Genomic DNA, 9,234 nt, shown 5'->3' with positions numbered 1-9,234 from the left:
GTAGTGGACACATGTCACCTGTACAGCTTGATGGGAACTGCCACATCCTCCAGGTCAAGAGCCTGGACGTTTCTGGCATCCCACAGCCCACCTGGGCTCCCTCCTGGGACCGCCTCCTGCAAGGGTGACCACTAACCTAACCTATCCTATCCTCACTTGCTCAGTCGCTAAGTCATGTCTGACTCTTGTGACCCCAGAAGACCCCACCAGGCTTCTCTGCTCATGGGATTTCCCAGGCAAGAATCCTGGAGGGGGTTGCTAACTCTAGGGGATCTTCCCAACCCAGGGATTGAACCCGCTTCTCCTGTGGCTCCTGCACTGGCAGGCGGATTCTTTACTGCTGAGACAGCTGGGAAGACCTATCCTAGTCTAACACAAATTACTTTCACCTGCTTTGAACCTCATGCTTCTGAAACTTTCCCTTGGTATCTGAAGCCAAGGAACTATGTGTTTGTCCAGCAGGGTGTGGTTACAATGCAGCGTGCAAAGATCTCAGCTCCACCCTAGCTTGGGCAAGGCCCTCAGCACTCTGGCATCTGGGTTGGCCTTGTTAAAGGACAGAGTTGGTCTGGGTTTCTTGGGGCCCTCCCAGTGCCAGTGTGTGGTCTGTGGCTCCACTAAGGAGGCAGATGTGCTGTGCACAGGAGAACTGTCTGTGACCCCGGGTCCATGCACAGGTTGGAGACATGTTCTAAGAAAGAGGTGGCTGCCCTGCCCAGTGTCTCTCCGCATTTCCTCCTTGTATACCACCAACCAGAAGCAGCAGGAGATAGGTCAGTTCAGGATTCCCTCTACACCACGTGAGTATACCTGATGTGTTCTGGTCCTGAACCTGATCCATTCTTCTATCTGGAAACTGCACCGGGGAGATTGAGATGGAAGGCTGGAACTGCTGCTGCTGCTGCTAAGTCGCTTCAGTCGTGTCCGACTCTGTGCGACCCCATAGACGGCAGCCCATCAGGCTCCACCGTCCCTGGGATTCTCCAGGCAAGAACACTGGAGTGGGTTGCCATTTCCTTCTCCAATGCATGAAAGTAAAAAGTGAAAGTGGAGTCGCTCAGTCGTTTTCCGACTCCCAGCGACCCCATGGACTGCAGCCTACCAGGCTCCTCCCTCCATGGGATTTTCCAGGCAAGAGTCCTGGAGTGGAAATACACTGCTGTGTGACAGATATCTCACTCCTTTTACATTCCTGAAGCCTTCCTCTGTGTGTGTATGTAGTGGTGGTGGTGGGCTGGGGTAGCAGGCAGTGGAAAAGGCTCACAGAAAGTGTGCCGGAGCTAGTGGTTCTGCTTCTTCTCAGGTAAAGAAACAAACTTGGGTCTGCCTGCCCAATGTGCAGCAAAGCCAGTCTATAGACACTGGGTTGTGGTGAAGGCAAGTACAGTGTTTATTGCGAAACACCAAGCAATAAGAACAGGCAGCTCATGCTCAAAATACCTGATTTCCCTAATAGCTCTCAGGGAGGGTTTTTAAAGGCAACATTAGGGGTAAGGGTTGTAGGGTGCATGATCAGCTCATGGACTTTCTTCTGACTGGTTGGTGGTAAGGTAACAGTGTGGTGTTTTAGAGGTTATTAAAATAACAATATCATCAACCTTCTGGTTCCAACTGGTCTAGAGTCTGCATGTTTGTGGTCAGCATACAGTTCACTTCTTCCACATGCTGGGGGTTTTAGTATCTGCAAAAAAACCCCCAAGGATCTGGCTAAGGATATTCTCTACTGTCATTGAGGTGAAACTAAAGGTCCTTGATTTTGTTTTATGACTAAACTAGTATTATTCTGTCTTGGTTGACTGTTCTTTGTTTTTGGCATTTTTTTCACTTCTGATTAAATTTATTCTTTGGAACTCAGATTTAGGAGGCTAAAGCTTTCTAACAAACAGGAGGCAGGGGACATGGGGTATCTGTGCCTGGGAAGGCCCTGAAGGACTGCTTGGTTTCACAAGTAGGAAAACTGGGTCCCATAAGGGGAGAAGAGTTGCTTGAGCCTACATTGGAAAACAGTTGGGAGTTTCTTAGAAAGTTAAATACGTAGCCTACCATATGATTTAGCCATTCCATTCCTAGGTATCTACCCAAGAGAAATGAAAGCCTGTGTCTAAATAAAAATTTGTACACAGATGTTCTTTGCAGCTTTATTTCTAACAGCCAGAAACTGAACATCACCCAAATGTCCACCAAGCAAGAAATGGATAAGCACACTCTGGTATATTCACGCAATGGAATACTGCTCAGTGAGTAGAAAGAACGGGCATACACGCAACCTGGGTGAATCTCAGAATGATGATGCTAAGTGAAAGACGCCAGATTTTTTTTTAAACGAGGACATACTGTATATTGCTAGGAACCCCACATTCTAGGAGTTGCAAACTAATATAAAGAAGATCAATGGGTGGTTGGGGACAGGATGAAAGTAAAGGGCACAAGGGGACTTTTGGACTCATGAGTAAGTTCACCGTATTCATTTTGGTTATGGTTTCACAAATGCAGAAACTTACCACTTGTACACTTTAAATATGTGCAGTGTACTGTATGTCAGTTATACCTCAATAAAGAAACAAAGAATACAGGTGTTTCTGTTGCACAGACATGAATTTAAATCCCAGCTCACTGCTTACAGGCTGCAAGACCTAACGCAAGTTGCTTAGCCTCTCTGAACCTCAAATTCTACCTTCAAAACAAGAATGATAATAGTCCCTTCCTTTTAAGATAAACATGGAATGAAATAATGCTGATAAATTACTTAACAGAATACCTGGGATGTAGTAAGTACTTAATAAATGTTAATCATTATGTCTTGATAGAAAATGCATTACACCTATCAATGTGTGATCATCTGACGTCATTTCTGTGTTATGCCTTCCAACCTTCCAATAAATGGCATGGTGTGTCTCCTCACCTATTTCCGGCCACGCTGGGCCTTCATCGCAGCATACACAGTTCTTTGTTGCGGCACACGGTCTTAGTCTCACCGTGTCATGCAGGCTCTTAGTTCCCCTACCAGGGATCGAACCTGCATACTCTGCATTGGAAGGTGAATTCTTTTTTTTTTTTTTTTAATAGAGTCGATAATTTAATAAGGTGAAAAAAAGACTTGGTGTATAAAACTGTATGGCAGAACTATTCTTGACCATCTTTTTTTTCTTCATTGTAGAAAGGCGAATTCCCAAACACTGGACCACAAAGAAGTTGTCTTTCTTTTCCTTTTTTTTTTAAAAAAGTGCTTTCCATAGCACCTGGCATTCATTAAATGCTCAATAAAGTTTCATGTTTTCTCTGCCCTTACCTTCCCTGTTGAACTCTCTGTTTGGTCATGAATGTTTTTGGGATTCTAGATCAAGAGGAGACCCAGCTACAGCAGGCAGGAAAAGCCAGTTTCTTAAAGAAACAGTTTGGCTGAGTCTAGGTCTTCTGTTCTGTCCCCACGTGGATGCGGGTGATTTTGGCCCCGGCTGGTGAGGGCTGGAGGCAGCCTTACCTCTGGGCTGTGATTTGGCCTAAGAGAAGGCCTGACACTGTGGAGGCCAAGCTCTCCTTTTCTCCCAGGCCTCAGGGGGCTTTCCGCATCCACAGTTGCTGGGCAGCCTGGGAGCCTTCACTCTCCCTCCAGGGTGGAGCAGGCTCTGTGGAGGAAGTGTCCCTATTGTCCAGCGGGATTCTTTGCTCACAAACACCCCGCTGAAGACTCCACAACACTGGCGCAAAACAGGGACTAGAACTTTCACAAAAGAACAAGGCTTGCTCTGTGTGGCCGCAGCAGCTGAAACTTCAGCCAGGGAGGTGGAGATGGCAATGCCATTGCGAGTTTGTTCTGGCATCAAAGACAGTCCCCGTTCGGTTAACCTTTCCTCCGAGTTCCCTGACAAAGGGCCACGGGGGAGCTGGGAGGTATGGTCAGAGTGGGGTGGTGGACTGGACTGGTGAGCAGGTTTCAGATGCTGTGGAAATAAAGGGAGTTTGTTCAGCTTCTCCTGGAAGTTTTGCCTGGTGGCAGGTGATGGTGCCAGTTTTGAGAAACAGATTGGACCCACAAATATGCCCTAACGGGAAGTGAGTTGAGCTCCAAAGGCCAAACCTCTTCAAAAGGATATGTGTGAGCATTGTCTGCAGTCTGGGATCCAAGGAATTCTGGAAAGCACGTAGCTTCCATACCCCCTCTGTTTACCAAACACATTGCCAGGACTCATTTTAACCTCATACCAAGTCCATCCGTTTCATGTTATTTCTCAGTGAGGCAATGAAGGCTCAGAGCACATTTGAGCTACAGAGTCAGAACTCTGTCTCAGTCACTCATTCAACAGACACTCAGACTTGCATCGCATGGGCAAAGGTGCAGGGGACAGAGAGAGAACAGAAGGCAATCCCACCTTAAGGAGTTCGCAGCATGATAATTTGGGTCTGCTGGTCTATTGTATGGTCTTGGGCAAGTTACTGAACTTTTTGAGTCTCAACCTGCCTCTTGAGAAATCTGTATGCAGGTCAGGAAGCAACAGTTAGAACTGGACATGGAACAACAGACTGGTTCCAAATAGGAAAAGGTGTACATTAAGGCTGTATATTGTCACCCTGCTTATTTAACTTACATGCAGTGTAGATCATGAGGAATGCTGGACTGGAAGAAACACAAGCTGGAATCAAGATTGCCGGGAAAAATATCAATAACCTCAGATATGCAGATGACACCACCCTTATGGCAGAAAGTGAAGAGGAGCTAAAAAGCCTCTTGATGAAAGTGAAAGAGAAGAGTGAGAAAGTTGGCTTAAAGCTCAACATTCAGAAAACGAAGATCATGGCATCCGGTCCCATCACTTCATGGGAAATAGATGGGGAAACAGTGGAAACAGTGTCAGACTTTATTTTGGGGGGCTCCAAAATCACCCAGATGGTGACTGCAGCCATGAAATTAAAAGACGCTTACTCCTTGGAAGAAAAGTTATGACCAACCTAGATAGCATATTCAAAAGCAGGGACATTACTTTGCCGACTAAGGTCCATCTAGTCAAGGCTATGGTTTTTCCTGTGGTCATGTATGGATGTGAGAGTTGAACCGTGAAGAACGCTGAGCGCCGAAGAATTGATGCTTTTGAACTGTGGTGTTGGAGAAGACTCTTGAGAGTCCCTTGGACTGCAAGGAGATCCAAGCAGTCCATTCTGAAGGAGATCAACTCTGGGATTTCTTTGGAGGGAATGATGCTGAAGCTGAAACTCCAGTACTTTGGCCACCTCATGCAAAGAGTTGACTCATTGGAAAAGACTCTGATGCTGGGAGGGATTGGGGGCAGTAGGAGAAGGGGACGACCGAGGATGAGATGGCTGGATGGCATCACTGACTTGATGGATGTGAGTCTGAGTGAACTCTGGGAGTTGGTGATGGACAGGGAGGCCTGGCGTGCTGCGATTCATGGGGTTGCAAAGAATCGGACACGACTGAGCGACTGAACTGAACTGAACTGAACCCTTTTAAAAGGTTTCCATAAAGATCAAGTGGAATTGAATGAGATGATGTATGTCATACACCCAGGGTCTAGCACAGAGCTGACACTCCACAAATCTGGCCCTGATGGCTCTCAGTGAAGAGCAGGCTGTGGTCCAGCCTGGTCTAGTGTTCCCAGGGGACCTATATCAGATGGGAAGGGCCAAAGCAATGTCTGAAGGGAGGCAGTTGGAAACTTCCCAGAGCCTTATCCATCCTGGGGTGAGGAGGGGGACAAGGTCCAGGGGACCACATTATTGAAAATATAGCTCCCTCACAAAGCAGAAACCCCAACTTCACTAATTTCACTAAATATAAGTCATTCTCATTCCACACATATATTTATTAGCACCTTCCATTGGCCAGATGCTGGGCACATATGTTGCTTGACACTCGTTCCAAGGAATGTATGGCTCAGTGTGGGAGGCAGACAAGCCATGGCAGCTTCAATGCCGCGTATGGATGGGGGTGCCCTGCGATGACAGATGACCCAGGCTTGCTGTCCTGGGGCTGCCTTCCCCAGCCCAGGCAGTGACCATCAGAGTCCCCTTCCTGCTGTGTGGGGCTGAGTCAGCCCTCTCCAGTGTCTCTGTTCCCCATCCAGCATGTCCTGCCGCACTGACCAGCCAGAGCTCACAGCACCCCACTTCTGTGCTCAGAGATCCTCAAGGGCTCCATTAAGATGCACACAAGGCTCCTACGGCCCCAGCTTTCATGTCCAAAGTTACCCCGCTCATTATCTTGGCTCCAGGAAAACTGGTTACCATTTCGCACTCATATCTACCCAGTTCCCTTCCCTAATGTCCTCCCACTCCACCTCTGGCACCAGAGAGATCATAATTTCATATATAGATTCTTTTTTAAAAACAAGTCTTTAATTTTGTTAATTCTCAAATCTGTTTCTAAGTACTGAGAACAATGGCTTACAGAATGACGTTTCCCAGCGCAGGGAACCTTGCTTTGCAGTCATTTAGATGGTAAATGTTCTTTACAAAGTGCTCTTCACAGACATTCTCTTCACAAACAGAGAAGAAAGCAGGGTGGGTGATGCCATTACTAGCTCCATTTTACAGATGAGCAAATAGTATCAGCAGTGGCACGGGTCAGTTTGAAAGCAAATTCGAGGTCTGTGAACTTAGGTTCCATGTCCATCCTGCCTCCCCATGTGAATTTTAAGGTTAAATGAGTTATTTTTCATTGGGGATATTTATGTAATGAATACCGATGAATACCTGTTTGTTGAACAAATTGGCAGAAGCAGCTTCCTGCCAGCTCAGCCAATATCCTTGTGGAGTCTGGGGTGGCAAGCAGCCAAACCAAGCTATTAGAGACTCAGCATCACATTCTTCGACCTGCAGGTCTGCTCAGACACACCGGATACCTATTACACAGCAGGCCACTGGTTATAGGGGGATCTTAGGGGCACTTCAGACCCCACTCCTGCCTTCAGGAAGCAAGCAGTTCTGGTCCTCGATGGCTAAGCCATGTAGGCAAATCCACTCCGGTAGAAGAGAAGGGATAACGCAGCATCAGTGGATACAGAGTGCGATACCATACCCAGGGCTGCGGTGATGCTGAAGGTGCTTTAGGAGGGGTAGGGACAGAACCCCGGAATACTCTGTGCAGGTGGTGGAACTCACGAGAACCTGAGAGACCCACAGAGTCAAGGAAGGAAGAGAAGGGGCGAAGGAAAGGAAGAGGATGGATGGAAGTGGAGGGGGAAGTGGGGAATCCATTCCGGAGGAGGCTCTTGATCTCCTCCTTCTAACTCTCTGCACTCCTTCTTCTGAATTCTCTTTCTTTCCAAACTAGGGCCAAGGCCTGTTTGAAACCATAGCTTCAGATTTAAAATAAACATCTTGTATTAAGTTTCATGACTTTAATTTTATTATCAGATAAATTGAAAGTTTAGGATGTTTTTAGAACAGAAAATGCTAGATGATTGTGAATGTACGTGATTCCTGATGGGTCCTTAATAGGAAAAATTCCCAAACAAACCATTTCCTTACCTCTGCTATAAACCAGCCTACACTCAGGATGAACTCTCTTTGCAGCCACATAAAAGGCCAGCGACGCCAGTGGCCTGCTTTCTGCATTCTCCAGGGACTGGCAGTTTCTCCCAGCTGGAACCTGGGCTGCTGTGCCTGGTGTGGGCTCCCCTGCGGTGGGGAGTGCCCCACACTCCTCCAGCAGATTCAGTCTGCTGGGTGCAGCCGGAAGGAGAAGCTGGGGAGAGACCTGCAGTGTACAGTGGGGAGTCACTGAGTGCCAGAGTGACCATTCTTATGGGCAGTCAGGGGACAAAGCCCTGGAAGGAGCTATTGAGATTTAATTGTGCAAACCCACGTGGCTGATGGGAAGGACATGGAAGGGGCTCTCGGGGGCTTCTTTCTCCTTTCTTCCCTTTCTTTCCTCTTTCTCACTTTTTCCCCCTGACTGATGGGATAAAAGGAAATGCTGCGTCTGTCTGTCGCGGCCTGGGGACTTTCTTAGGGTTCTCTGTGTAGTGTTATTTGAAAAAAGACAAAACTCCCAAACAAAACACAGTTGTATTGGCACAAAAGTCCAACGCCACGGTTGAAGTCTCCCTTTCCATTCCCAGAGCCGGGTTTCCCAAATGAACCCCAGCGTATCCATGCAGACAATGGGGTCCCCAGGGAGCCGCACGTGATCAGAGCAGTGAGCGAGGGGACAGGCGGGTCAGTGGGAGGGGAGACTCTGCCGGTTGCCAGCGAGGGTTACGTGACCTCCCCCCAGCCCTGTGAACCGGCAGATGAGTTTTCCACTTTCAGCATTATGTCTTCCGTGTTCAAACATGATTCCAAATGCACCAAGGATCAAGGCACCGGGCGTGTCCTGACATCGCTTTATGGTTTCTGTTTGCAGGTTTTGTCCACATCCCTCATGAGGCTGCGGCTTGGCACCCAGAGCCAGGCCTGCACTGAGCGTACTGGGCACATTAGCTGAACAGATATGTATGGCTGTGTGTACCCGCTTACATATGCATCGTCCCATGTATTTTTTAAAGTTTATGATGATACAGGATGCTTGGGGCTGGTGCACAGGGATGATCCAGAGAGATGATATGGGGTGGGAGGTGGGAGGGGGGTTCAGGATTGGGAACTCATGTACACCCGTTGCTGAATTATGTCAATGTATGGCAAAACCAATACAGTATTGTAAAGAAAAATAAAGTAAAAATTAAAATTAAAAAAAAACAAAAACAAAAAAAATGATGATTCTAATTTATCTTCATAAGTTAGGAATTTGGAATTAACAAACACGTACTACTATATATAAAATAGATTTTTTAAAAAACCAACAAGAGCCTAGTGTATAGCACAGGGAACTATACTCAATATTTTGTAATAAACTATAATGGAAAAGAATCTGAAAAATTATATATATAATTATATATGTAATTTAAATTATACATATATAACTGAATCATTTTGACATATACTTGAAACTAACACTGCAAATTAAGTATATTTCAAGTTTTAAAAAGGGGAAAAAAGTTTATGAATATCCTTTAAAAAAAAAAAAAGACATAACTCAGCTGCTAGAATCTGGGAAACAGGAAGAAACCTGGCACCAGAACCTAAAATGGGTGCTTTCAGATCTGGAAGAATGCGGTGCTCCAGGCAAAGTTCTGACAGAATTAAAGGAAAGAGGTAAAAACTCTAACCTAAATTATTATATTAAATCACACAGTAACTGAGTACAGTTGAATTGGGGGCCATAAGGACACATTCTTG

At 46.4% G+C, this 9,234-nt stretch overlaps 1 long non-coding RNA gene across 1 annotated transcript; it reads left to right on the top strand.

The window, feature by feature from the left end:
- The first annotated feature begins 528 nt into the window (after positions 1–528).
- LOC138430919 (uncharacterized) lies at positions 529–3,245 on the top strand. Its single transcript, XR_011253450.1, has 3 exons — positions 529–800; positions 2,137–3,037; positions 3,158–3,245. It is a non-coding gene; the product is annotated as an uncharacterized lncRNA (long non-coding RNA).
- Positions 3,246–9,234: the final 5,989 nt, after the last annotated feature.

The sequence above is a fragment of the Ovis canadensis genome, chromosome 1 (assembly GCF_042477335.2).
Source record: "Ovis canadensis isolate MfBH-ARS-UI-01 breed Bighorn chromosome 1, ARS-UI_OviCan_v2, whole genome shotgun sequence".
NCBI classification, from domain to species: Eukaryota; Metazoa; Chordata; class Mammalia; order Artiodactyla; family Bovidae; genus Ovis; species Ovis canadensis.
The sequence above is the reverse complement of the archived record's forward strand: the minus strand, read 5'-3'. Positions and strand labels throughout refer to the sequence as shown.